This window comes from Monodelphis domestica, chromosome 2, assembly GCF_027887165.1.
Source record: "Monodelphis domestica isolate mMonDom1 chromosome 2, mMonDom1.pri, whole genome shotgun sequence".
Lineage (NCBI taxonomy): Eukaryota > Metazoa > Chordata > Mammalia > Didelphimorphia > Didelphidae > Monodelphis > Monodelphis domestica.
Window position 1 is genome coordinate 377,335,378 of NC_077228.1, and position 13,092 is coordinate 377,348,469.

The 13,092-nt window shown below is 42.0% G+C and overlaps 1 protein-coding gene across 1 annotated transcript in view; it reads right to left on the reverse strand.

Moving 5' to 3' along the window:
• Nucleotides 1–13,092, reverse strand: part of TRAF3IP2 (TRAF3 interacting protein 2) — an 81,550-nt gene that overhangs the window by 67,802 nt on the left and 656 nt on the right. The gene's annotated exons all lie outside the window — the stretch shown is intronic.

Below are 13,092 nucleotides of genomic sequence, written 5' to 3' on the forward strand. Positions count from 1 at the left end.
TAGATTCCAAGGCAGAAGAGCAGCAAGGGTTAGGCAATTGGGGATCAGTGACTTGCCCAGGGTCACACAGCCTAGAAGTGTCTGAGGCCAATTCAAACCTAAGACCTCTTATCTCTAAGCCTGAGCAAGCCTTTATTAATTATTTACTATGTGCTAGAAACATTGGGGTAGCTAGGTAGTGTAATGGATAGAGTGCCTGGTCTGGAATCTGGAAGACTCATCTTCCTGAGTTCAAATCTTGCCTCAGACACTTTCTGGCTGTGTGATCCTGGTCAAATCACTTAACCTTATTGGCCTCAGTTTCCTCATCTGTAAAATGATCTAGAAAAGGAAATAACAAACCACTCCAGTATCTTTGCCAAGAAAACCCAAAATGAGATCATCAAGAGTCAGACACAACTAAATAATAACATGTGCCAGACACTTGGGATACAAAGAAAAAATGGAAATATCCCCTCCTCTCAAGGAACTCTTAAATTCTAATGAGGGAAACAAGCTGTATGTAAATAGATATGTGCAGAATAGGTGCAAGATACTAAAGAGGCCTCTCAAGAGGCTCACCATAGGGTGACAGCCAATCTTTGGCCACAACAGTTTCCAAAGACCATTACTGAAGAGAAATTGCATTGACAGAAGGAATAGCCATGTGTAGAAAAAAATTCAGATCCTACAATAAAAATTAATAGAAGCAGCTAGGTGACTCAGAGAATAGAGACTCAGAGACTCCAGGCCTGGAGTCTGTAGGACCTGGATTCAAATCTGGCCTCAAACACTTCCTAACTGTATGATCCTGGGCAAGTCCCTTAACCCTGGTTTCCTAGCCCCTACTCTTCTTTTGCCTTGGAATTGATACTTGTATTAATTCTAAGAGAGATGGTAAGGGTTTTAAAAAATAAAGAAAGAAAAATTAATAAACACAAAGGAAAAGAGAAGGAATTCCAAAACATATAGAAAAACATGACCGAAAGTGAGAATAAACAGAGCTGGATTGGGTGACTTCTGGTCCAATTGAGATGTGAGTGGGTTGGAAGGTAGTTTTGGGAATGTAAAGTGAGTTATCCAGGCTGACTGACTCAGAGGGTGTGTACTGGCAATAGCAGGAAACAAAGTTCATTAGGAAGGGACCTTAGTGGCTATTAAGTCTAACCCCTCCTTTTGCAGATGAGGGAAACAAAGTACCAAGACGTCTTCTTTCCCAGGATCACACACCTCATGAATCTCTGAGATTGGACTGGAACTTTGGTCTTCTTGACTATAGAACCCAAGTGCTCTACACCATGCTGAATAAGTAGTGTCTTGAAAGCCAGACAGAGTGGGTTATTAGGAGGCACTAAGCCCTGGGCTGGGGGAGGTAGGTGGGAGTGCAAGGACGTGGCTTAATCTCTGCCTCATTCACTGGTGGTTCGCAGATTCCTGGGAATGGTGAGACCCTGAGTCAGCTCCAATGATATTATCTTATCTGGCTGTAGCAGTGAATCTTACTCTTATTAAGATTTGTTCTTCTAACCCCAGGACATACTGTACAGAAAGCAGCAGTTTGGAGGCAGTAAAGTCAAAAGGTTAAAATTTTAAAAAGGAAGGAAGGAAGGAAGGAAGGAAGGAAGGAAGGAAGGAAGGAAGGAAGGAAGGAAGGAAGAAAGAAAGAAAGAAAGAAAGAAAGAAAGAAAGAAAGAAAGAAAGAAAGAAAGAAAGAAAGAAAGAAAGAAAGAAAGAAAGAAAGAAAGAAAGAAAGAAAGAAAGAAAGAAAGAAAGAAAGAAAGAAAGAAAGAAAGAAAGAAAGAAAGAAAGAAAGAAAGAAAGAAAGAAAGAAAGAAAGAAAGAAAGAAAGAAAGAAAGAAAGAAAGAAAGAAAGAAAGAAAGAAAGAAAGAAAGAAAGAAAGAAAGAAAGAAAGAAAGAAAGAAAGAAAGAAGGCTAGGCAGAGGATTTTGGATGTAACAGGTAATGGGAATCCATTGTAGATTTTTGATCAGGGTTAGTGATACAAGGAAAGCATTATTTTAGGAAATTGTCCATTCGCAAATGACCAATTCACCCAAATGCCTTGTTGAAGTTAAAAACCCTAAGAACAAACTCAAACCTAATCCCTCTTCCACATAGTAGTCCTTCAGATACTTGTAGAGAGAAGTCATGTCTCCCTCCCCTTCCCTCCTCCCAAGTCTACAGTTTTCTGTTTCCTTCAGACAACTCATATATTATGTAATCCCCAGGATCTTATCATCCTAGTTACCCTCCTCTGAATATCCTCTAATTTATCATTGTCCATTCTGAAACGTAGCACACAAAATTGAGTGTGTTACTGTAGAGATGGTCTGACTATGGTAGTTTACACTGGTACTCTAACCTTTTCTTTAAAAGTGATGTCTCTCAAGACCCTGGGGAAGTCACTTAACCCTAATTGCCTAGCCCTTACCTTTCTTCTGTCTTATAATTGATACTAAGACAGAAGGTAAGGGCTATTTTTAAAAAATTGCATCTTTCTTAATGATGTTTAAGATTGTATTAACTATCTTGGATGCCACATCACCAAGCTGAATTATATTGAGCTAACAGTGCACTAAATCCTCTATATCAATGATGGTGAACCTATGGCATGGGTGCCAAAGATTGCAAACAGAACACTCTCTGTGGGCACTTGGCCACCCTCCCTCCCTATCCCTCACCCCCAGAGTTCATTACTGGAAAGGCAGAGGGACTTGGGCAGAGCTGCTCCCCTCCCCCTCTCCACTATGCCTGACACTTTTTTCTTAGCCCCACCCCTCTGCCCAGCAGCCAATGGGAGCACACAGGGGGTAAGGTGGACAGCTCACAGGCAGCAGAGCTGGAGGGGAGCAGAGCACTCAGGCTACTCCCCTCCCCCTCTCTATATTCACTGAGGTTATTCCTCACTTTATCCATCCCTCTTCCCAGCAGCTCAATGGGAGTGCTTCTTCCTTCCCCTGTGTGAGGTAAGGGGAGGCAGGGCACACCCAGCACTCGGTGGAGGGAGGGGCATGACACATGGTGGGAGTGGGGGTGGCATGGCACTTGCCAGTGGGGTGGGGGAAGGGCCTGGCACTCCCTGCTCTAGATCTTTTAAACTACTGTCTAATCATGAATCCCCAGTCTTGAATTTGGTTTTTTTCTTTATTTGAAACCCAAGTGTAAGATTACCTTTATTCCTATCAAATGTTATCATATTAGATTTCCTTCAGTGTTCTAGCCTGATGAGACATTTTGGAATCCTGTTTCTTCTATCTGTTGTTTGAGCCGTCCTCTACAGATTTGTATCATTAGAATATAAGCTTCTTGAAGGTAGGGATGAATTCATTCTTTTTGTCTTTATATCTAGGGTCCAGCTTAGGTCCTGTATCATAGTTCAATACAATCATTTCAGTCATGTCTGATTCTTTGTGATGCCATTTGGGGTATTCTTGGCAAAGATACTGGAACAACTTGCTGTTTCCTTCTCCAGCTTATTTTATAGATAAGGAAACTAAGGCAAGCAGAGTTAAGTGACTTGCCTAGGGTCACACATCTAATAAGTGTCTGAGGCAAGTTTTGAATTGTGACACCTAGCTGCCTATAGTAGGTACTTGATAAATTCTTATTGATTGATTGTTTGCAAATTAATTAGCATTCCACAATACAAGAAATTGATAAAGAAGACACAGGGAGACCAGCCAAAAGACTTGCAATAGTCCAGGAGTGAGGTGTGAGGGTATGAACCAGGGTGTTGGCTGTGTGAATTGAGAGAAGATGTATCCAAGAGATTTTGTGAAGGTAGAAAGATCTGACAACGTATTAAATATGTGGGTGAGCATGAGTAGGAAATAGAGGGTGGCAGTGAAGTTGAGGCTGGGTGAAGCTGAAAGTGGCAAAGGTTGGGTGGGGAGAAGATAATGAATTATGTTTTGGACATGTTGAGTTTGAGATGGCCACGGAACATCCACCCTGACTTGTGTAAGAGGCAGTTGGGGATCTGGGTCTGGAGTGGAGCTCAGAAGAGAGGTTAGAGCTAGACAAATGGATTTGAGAATAATCTGCATTAAGATAACAGTTAAACTCTGGAGATTTGATGAGATTACCAGACAAGACAGTACAAAGAGAGAAGAGAAAAGGGATCAGGACAGAGCCATGGGAGACATCTTTGGTTAATGGGCATAGCCTGGAGAGGGAGACTGAGAAGAAGCAGCCAAACAGATAAGAGAAGAACCAAGAGAGAGAGGTGCCAAGTGCTACAAAAACCTAGAGAGGAGCGAGTATACAGAAGAAGAGGGTGAACGGTTTCCAAGAAATTAAGAAAGATGAGGTCTGAGAAGAAGCCATTAGAACTGACAATGAAGAGATCATTGGTAAAATGAATAGTGTAGATAATGGTGAAAAATCTATTCCATGGATGGGAATCTAGTCATTTTCTAAAATGAGCAAACTTTCATTCAAACTTTCATTAGCAACACTAAAAACCTACTACTCTGTGTGTGTGTGTGTGTGTGTGTGTGTGTGTGTGTGTGTGTGTGTGTGTGTGTGTAGGGGGGCAGACTATATAGCGAGAGAGTGAGGGATAACCATTAGACAATTCCTATGCTTCACAGGCATCATGCAATGTTCCAGGATAAGAGCATTTGTAAAGTGCTTTAAAGTTTGCAAAGTATGTTATTATTATCTCATTTGAACTTCACAATTACCTTGGAAGCTGGGTGTTCTATTTTACAGATTAAGAAACTGAGGCAGAAAGAAGTTAAGTGGGGAAGGGAATAAGCATTTATATAGCACCTACTATGTGCATGGCACATGCTAGGCGTTTGTTTTTTTGTTTTTTTACAAATATTATCTCATTTGATTCTAGCAGCAATCCTCCAAGGTAGGTGCTATTATTATCTCCATTTTGTAGTTGAGGAAACTGAAGCAAATAGGTTAAGTGACTTGCCCAAAGTAATACAGCTAGTACATGAAGCTGAATTTGAATTTAGGTCTTTCTTGAATCCAGGCCTAGCTCTTTAGTCACTGTACCTCTCAGTTGTCTCTAGAGATCTAGAAAAATGGCCCTAGCACACTGGAGTGGATCCTAAGGTACCCAGGAATTGGTAGCACAGTGGATAGAATGCTAGGGCTGAAATCAGGAGGACCTGGGTTCAAATATGACCCCAGATACTTCCTAGCTGTGTGACCTTGGACAAGTTACTAAACTTCTGTTGCCTAGTTCTTGTGGTCTTCTGCCTTAGAATTGATACTAAGAAGGTAAAGGTTTCGAGTGGGAAAAAAAAGATGCCCAGGATTAGAAAGCATTTTGAGATTACTAAATTATCCATATTGATGAAATCTAACGTACGGAACTAATGAGATAGTTTAGAAGAGTGGCCAATTGATTGAATATTAGATAGCATCTATGAAGAATTAAATAAGCCTGCAGAGGTTTTTTTTGTTTTTTGTTTTTTTTGGCAGATCTGGACCTATGTGGGCATCCCCCAGTGAGCAAACTCCTTCCAACAATGTATCTCAGCAATTCCTATAACTTACTTCTCAGAGGCAGCTGCTGGATGGCTCAGGGGATAGAGCTTTGGACATGTACTCAAGAAGACCCAAACTCAAAATCAACCTCAGAAATTTACTAGCTATGTAACCCTGGGCAAGTCACAATCTCTCTTTGCCTCAGTTTCCTCAATTGTAAAGTGGGGATAATAACAACACCTACCTTGCAGAATTATTGTGGGAATCAAATCAAACAATTTTCTAAAAGGTGCCTGACACATAGTAGGCCCTCTATGCAGGTATAATCTGTTCCCTCACCTAGATGGTTTCCTAACACAAAAAACTAAGTGACTTGTCCATAGATTAGCAACTGGTTTGTCAAGGGCAAAACTGGAACCCAGGTCTTCATGACTTTTTACTATCATGTGCTGCCCCGGAGGAGTTATGGGATGAAAAAAATTGGGAATCATTGAACTTGAGTCTATGGAAGCTATAATGCATATGGTCCATGGTCTTTGAGGACCTGATTAGACTGTACTTGTATTCTTTCATAGTATTATAGCCAAGGTGGAGGATGAGACTGCAGAATCTTGATTTGAAAAAAGGGATTTGATTGGGGCTCATTAAATTTTAATCATAAACTGAATTCAAAATAAATTGAAAACTGGTTGACAGAATACAAACAAAGAGTGCTGATAAAGGGTTTGGGGCTTAGTTAGGGGAAGGTTTCCAGGGGCTTGTGAAGCAAAGACGGGATGAATTTAATGAAGGTGTGAAGTATTTGGAAGAAGACAAATAGTATAGTAATTAAATGGAGTAAGAGCAGGAGTGAGGCTCCTGGATAATTAATAAGCTGGATAACTGATTCCTAAGCAATCAAAAAAGAAAAAAGCTGAATTTCAACAACTGCTTAAGGTATGTGATTTCTCTTTTTTTGGTCAGCAATAGACTGTGAGGATCTTTGGGAATCTATACAGCTTCTGAATGGGTATATGGTTCTTATGTGAACCCAGAGAACACATCCATCTTAGTTTTACATAGATAGGGTTTCAAGGTTGCCATTCAGGTCCAAAAATCTGACTTTCAAGTTATATATATTTTTTAATGTCTTGCTTGGCTGCTAGTGAGACATATTTCATAAGAAGGTTCTAAGCACTAGTTATAAAAATCATTTAGAAATCTGCTAATAAAAAAATTAAAATAAAATACAACTCGGCTAATAATCCATGCCTCCCATCTCTTTCCCCAAATGTATGCAAGCTTCATTGCACTGGTTTGCTTGGTAAATAATTGTGGAGGGCTGGTTTTGAGTGAACTGCTTGGCCACGAGTCAAACTCTAGTGAACAAATACTTCCAACCTTCCTTGCAAAATTTCCCAGACATAGAAGTTCTTCCGTTTGGCTTGCCAGAGGATTTGAAATAGTGGCAGGCGTTGGAGCCAAGGGAGCCCTAACTGCCCTTTTGAAAAAAAAAAAAGAAAAAATCACACTCAGTAATTCTCCCAATGCGATGACTTGCTCTAAATTCAATTGGCTTTGGGCATCTTTTTGAAACTTAGAGTGTGGGAGTTATAGACTAGAGGGAATAGACCAGCATTTCTTGGTTAATTGGCCATGAACATTCAGAAAACAAGCTGAAACCATTTTCTGCATTCAATTCAGTTCAACAGAGCATTGCTTAAGCACCAGCTATATACAAGACCCAGTGTTAGGTGTTAGGAAAATCGAGACATTAAAAAACTGTAACCGAAAGTCTATGAGGGGGATCTGGAAAAGGTTTAGGAAGGAGGCTGTACTTCAGCCTTCAAGGACTGTAAGAGGGCAAAGGAAGGAGGGAATGTCTTTCCAGCATGTGGAACACCGATGAAGAGAAAAGGCATAAAAGAAGGAGGTGGAAAGGCAAGTTCTGGGAATCCCACATATGCTAGATAAAGGAGCCCAAGGGGAGTGGGAAAGTAAGAAGAGCAAGCCTCAGGCGTGGAGAGAGACATTTAGGCAGAAGTCGAAGTGAAGACGATGGAGGAATAAAATATTGGGAATTCCCAAATATGTGCCTGTACACACGCACACACATGCATATACACAAGTCGCTGCCAATAGCCAAGCATGCCATGGTTGGGGAAGGGAGGGAGGGCAGTGGAGCAGGTGGTGGAGAAGGCAGAGATATTGTGGCAGCATTCCATCACCTCAGCACTGCTTGGCATCAGCTCCCCAGTTACAGAGTGAAGCCTCAAGGACACAACAGCAGAGCCCCAGCCACAGACTGGGAGGAAGGGCCATGAAAGCACCCACTCTCTAGTCACCTTTCAATTTTCATTTCTCCAAGGCTCTTCTTCAAGATCAGGGCTCTTGCACATTAGCACATAAGCTGGCATAAGTACACACATAAGCAACTGGAGAGACCAGAGTCTAGGCAAATATGGAAGAAAGAGCAGACTTGAGATGCATCCTAAGGTGGAGGGACAGCCAGGAAGCTGAAGCTATTTTAGTACCGATGTGCATGGAGTTCATGAGAGAGACCCTGAAGAAGTTTCCAAGGAGAGATTGTGGGGTTGTGTTCATTAAAGAAAAAATAGTTAGGTATTTGACTTGGGTTGTCTCAATGTTTAAATGTGAACTCCTTAAGGATAGGAATTATTTTACCTTTGTCTTTGCCTCTCCAGAGATGATACTGTGTATAGAGGGCTAGGTCTGGAGCCAGGAAGACCTAAATTCAAATTCAGCCTCAGACACTCACTAGTTCTGTGACAAGTAACTCAACCTCTGTTTGCCTTAAGCCACTGGAGAAGGAAATGGAGGATGGCTCCAGTGATCTTTGCCAAGAAAATTCCATGGATGGTATGGCCTCCAGGGTCATAAAGAGTTGGGCATTGGTGGGGACAGCTAGGTGGCTCAGTGGATAGAGCACCAGTCCTGGAGATGGAAGGTCCTAAGTTCAAATCTGGCGTGAGACACTTTCTAGCTGTGTGACCCTGGGCAAGTCACTTAACACCCCACCCCATCACCCTTGCCTAGTCCTTACTACTTTTCTGCCTTAGAACTAATACATAGTAAGTTTTTGAAAATAAGTAAGGTAAGGGTTTGAAAAAGAGAGTCGAGTGTGACTGAAGGACTAAACAACAAAGGTGCTTAATTAACGCTAGATTAATTGATACATTAGTAATAATGATAGCTCACATTTATATAACACATTATTTGCTAGACACTGAGCTTCTTTCATTTAGTTACTCATCATTTAATCTGTCTTGTTTTTGCTCATGTTATTTTGCTGTTGATGCTTTCAGTTCATCTGTGCTTTAAAAAGGGAATGCCTGGGCAGGTAGGTAGCCCAGTGGATAGAGCACCAGACCTGCAGTTGAAAAGATCTGGGTACAAATTTGGTCTCAGTCACTTCCTACTTGTGTGGCCTTAGCTGGGCAAGTCATTTAACCCTAATTGCCTAGTCCTTGCCCCTCTTTTGTCTTAGAACTGATTCTAAGGCAGAAAGTAAGTTTAAAAACAAAAAAGATAGAACATAGTATTTCCTGTGGCAGAAATCAAAGAATTCTTCTCTATCACATTCAATGACATTTAAAAATACCAACAATTTAGACAAACTAAATATAATATTTCTCCTGTGTACTTGTAAAATATCTCTCTCTCTCTCTCTCTCTCTTCCCCTCCCTATTAAAATTTACCAAATGTTGCAAATTCTCTTCTCTTCCTTTTTCATTTTCAGACACCTTGATAAACATTAACTTTCTCTGTCCATCTGTCCCACTATCCCTCTGCTCCCTTCCTAGATTGGCCTCTCTTGCTGATTGCCAGTTAAAGCTTCCTCAGAGGGGAGAGAGAAGCTTTAAGGTAGGAAGATAGAGAAAGGATAGAAGTTTTAGATACCACGAGGGGGATGATGGAGTCGAATTAGAGATATGAGGTGGCAGGAATGAATCTTTATTAATTATCAATGAGCCACAGCCAAGCTCTGATCAAAGGACCCTTCCGAAGGCTTTTACCAGTCCAGAGATCCAGATTCAATACCACACAGGTCGGAGAGATGATAGAGAAACCAGCAAGGACAGGCATCAGTGCAGGCTGGAAGGGAGGAAGAGCAGAAGAGAGCGAGGCGGAGCTGGCTGGGCCCTATTTATATGCAAATATACATAGTACACAGGGATGATCATCATTGGTTAATGACAAAGGTATAGGTATGGTTTCTCTTAACCAGGTGAGCACAAAGAAACCTGTGTTCCCGCCTAACCTGGGGGAAGCTGGGGGTCAAGGGTCAGAGGCTTTCCCAGCCACGTGCAATACTGAGCATGCTCAAGACTGAGCATGCTCTCTTCTAAGGCAATCTGTACATACCAACTGTTTCCCTTGCCCATAGCTAGGGGTGGACTGCTACACTAGTTGTATGAGCATGTGAGTGTTATTGGGATGAGTACAGTTTGAAGGAAAGCAAAGAGAAAATTACAAACTATTTGACTCTTGACAAGGCATCTGACTTTTCAGAACTCATCTCTCATGGGGTTGTTGTGAGGAAAGCACTTTAAAAATTTTTAAGTGCTAAAATTATTGTTTTGCTGGTTTGGGGAGGGAGATCTGTACCTGTTATTTCATCTGAGGAGGGTACTCCCAGTTGAGGAAAACTGAGGATCAATGAGGATCTACAAGGAGTCTTAGTTTCCTGGCACAATGAGAACTTAAAAGACTTTTCCCATGCTCAACAAAACCAGGGTATTAATAGGCAGGACTTCTATCCAATACATAATGCGATCTCGCCAACTGCTAATTAGTATTAACATTACTATAAATAATAGTAGTAGTGATAATTGGTTGGTTGTTGTCCTTCATCCTTGAAGAGGACCAAAATGACATCATTGATGATGTCTTTTGGACCCTGCATAAATTGGATTTAAGTGAGGCAGAGTTACTCAAAATTGTCAGCCTCTCTCTTCCAGTCATCAAAGTCCAGTGGCAAGACAAAAGTCAAGACTAATGGTGACTACTTGAAATGGAATAGATGACCTTGACATCTTCTATGCATGATTAAGCTTTAAATTGTCCATAGCACCTGCTTCCACTGCCTTTGTGGCCTTTGGAATAAATTGTCCTCCTCTACTCCTTCTGCCCAGGGAAGTTTTCACATGCTTGGGATAGACATCCCCCAACTCACCAGTGAGTTTAAGGCCTGTTGGTTACCCTCACCCTGGTTTAGCCCTTCTATCGAGGTGGTTTACCTGGGCTGTGGCTGCTATAGCTGCTTGGAGCCACAGGTGAGAGCTGGGTGGCAGGTAGACACCAAAAGAGGAAAGCAGCCCTGAAAAGGGTTCAACAAGCCCTCACGCCAGAGGTAAAGAGCAGTGTCTTAACTGAACATCCCATAGACCCCAGTGATCATAGCAATAACTCATGAATACTGACAGAAACCCCTCATGAAATAAGCTGCTAGGAGTGTGAGCATCTTAGACCCAAGAACATTTCCCCTCCCACATTCTCCTGAGTTCCCAAGGCTACCTTCCTCCTTAGCTGAAGTGGTAGCCTGCAAAGAGGGCCAGTGGCCATATTACTAGGTATCTGACAGTGCTTTCTCAGCCCGCTGATTTGGGACTGCAGCACCATAAAAATAGAACTGTGGCGTGACATTTAGGAATCAAAGCTGTCTTGGCAGCTGAGTCATATTTAACCCATGTTTGATAAAGATGCAGTAATATTTGATTGTCAAATTCCTGCTCAGTAGCTCATCTCAGCTGATGTATCCTGAAAATTCTAGAACCCCTACACCATCTACACCAGAGAAAACAAAGGAACCCCAAAACCTCACTCCTTCAGAGCCATAAACATGGCTGATCAAAAGGGAACCATGCCAGCCTTCATCAGCTTATTCAAACAATAAGCCTTTATTTATTATAGTATGTGCTAGGCAGAGAGCATGCTAGGCACTAAAGATCCAAAGACAGAAGGATGTGACAGTCCCTGACCTCAGAGAGCTTATATTTTGCTGGGGAGATCGACTAAAATACAGATAAGTAAATAGAGGCTGTAGGGTAAGTAAGTGCACGGTGATTTGGGGAGTGGGGCTCCACAAACCGAGAAATGGAGAAAGACCTCTAGAAAGGCTGGCATATCTCATTCAGCTTAAGCCTATTCTGAATTTCATTTATGATGCCTTCTGGCAGTTGCCAGAAACACAAGAGAGTTGGGGGAGGGGGAGAGAAAAGAAGGAAATTGTTGCCTGGGTAGCATTGAGTATTCTTTATAACATCAAATAGGGTTTCTAATCATATTTTGTCAACCAAGAGAGTGTAGTTTCTTTTCTGAGGATATTAAAGGTGTCGCAAACATTTATTACCTCAAGAAAAGAGTCATTTCAGCTGCTCTGTAATTCTGCCCTTCTCAGCTGCTGGGTTTGCCAATGAGTTCTCTGGACAGCACTCTCAGCTCTTGATAGTGCATTTGAGTGGGAGCTAGCAAATGAATTTTTTTCTATACAAAGTTCATAAAGTCCTCTCTCTCTCTTCTATTCTAGTCCCTATTATGTGGCTCTGGTCCCAGAGTTATGCCTGAGCCACCTTCTGGGGACACAGCTGAGCTCTCTGGCCTGTCACCCCCAACCCCTGCTACAAATGCTTTTGATGAGTGAGTGAGTGGATGGCAAAGTAGCCAGGAGAGAAAACCTCAGTGAAAGATGAAGCAGAGAACAAATGAAGATAAGAGTGTTTTTCCTTCCCACCCAAGCTCACTCTAACTTCCCTCCCTTCCATTTGCCTACAAATCCCAGCTGGGATTTCAGAGCAATGGTTCAAGCATGGATGGAGCACTTACTCACTAATCTAACCAGCATTTATTAAGTGTTTGCTGTGGGTAAGCCACTGTGCTAGGTGCTGGGAACACAAGATAAAATAAAGACCAATAGCCCTTGCCCTAAGGAACCTGTAACTTATTCTTTACAATGCACAACAAAACAATCCATTTATTCTATGGAATACTAGTGGTACCAGGCATTGTGAGAGTTACAAAAACAATGTGATTCAGGTCGCTTATGGGAAGAGGTCATTAAAAGAGATGAAATAATTGGGTCCCTACAAAGGCCATCGGTTAGAGCGATCCTGATCTAACAACCCGAGTTCTTTTGGGTGGCGGTGTGCTTCTCTGGGTGGGGGTGGCCTTCTTCCTATGTCAGCACTAAAGAGATCTCCCACAAAGTACAGAACCCTTGAGAACATTAGTCTGGGTTTAGTGTCTAAGATCTAGGATAACACTTCGGTACTCATTTTCCCTCAAGGATTTTTCCTTTTCAGAGCCAGGAAATGAATGGCTTATTGAGAGAAAACACACCAGCCCACCAACTAATTGAAAATTGGGAGAAACTGCCTGGCCTAAGCAACTGTTGGTTTTTCTCCTCTTTGAAACAGGGATACGAGAAAACTTGGGAACTGTCTTCCCAGCAACTGCCATTGACGTGTCACGTGGCCTACGGCCAAATAACTTCACTTTGGCCAATCTCAGCCCTCTTCTCAGGACAAAATGGGGATTGGCATCTTGCTGTGGGAACACCCGCTCCCTAAACAAATGTTTTCCCAGGCAAGCCCCAAAATGTGAGAAGAGAGTCCTTCTTCCCTCCAAAGAGTTAATTTTTGTTTTGAGGATTGAAATTCTAAACC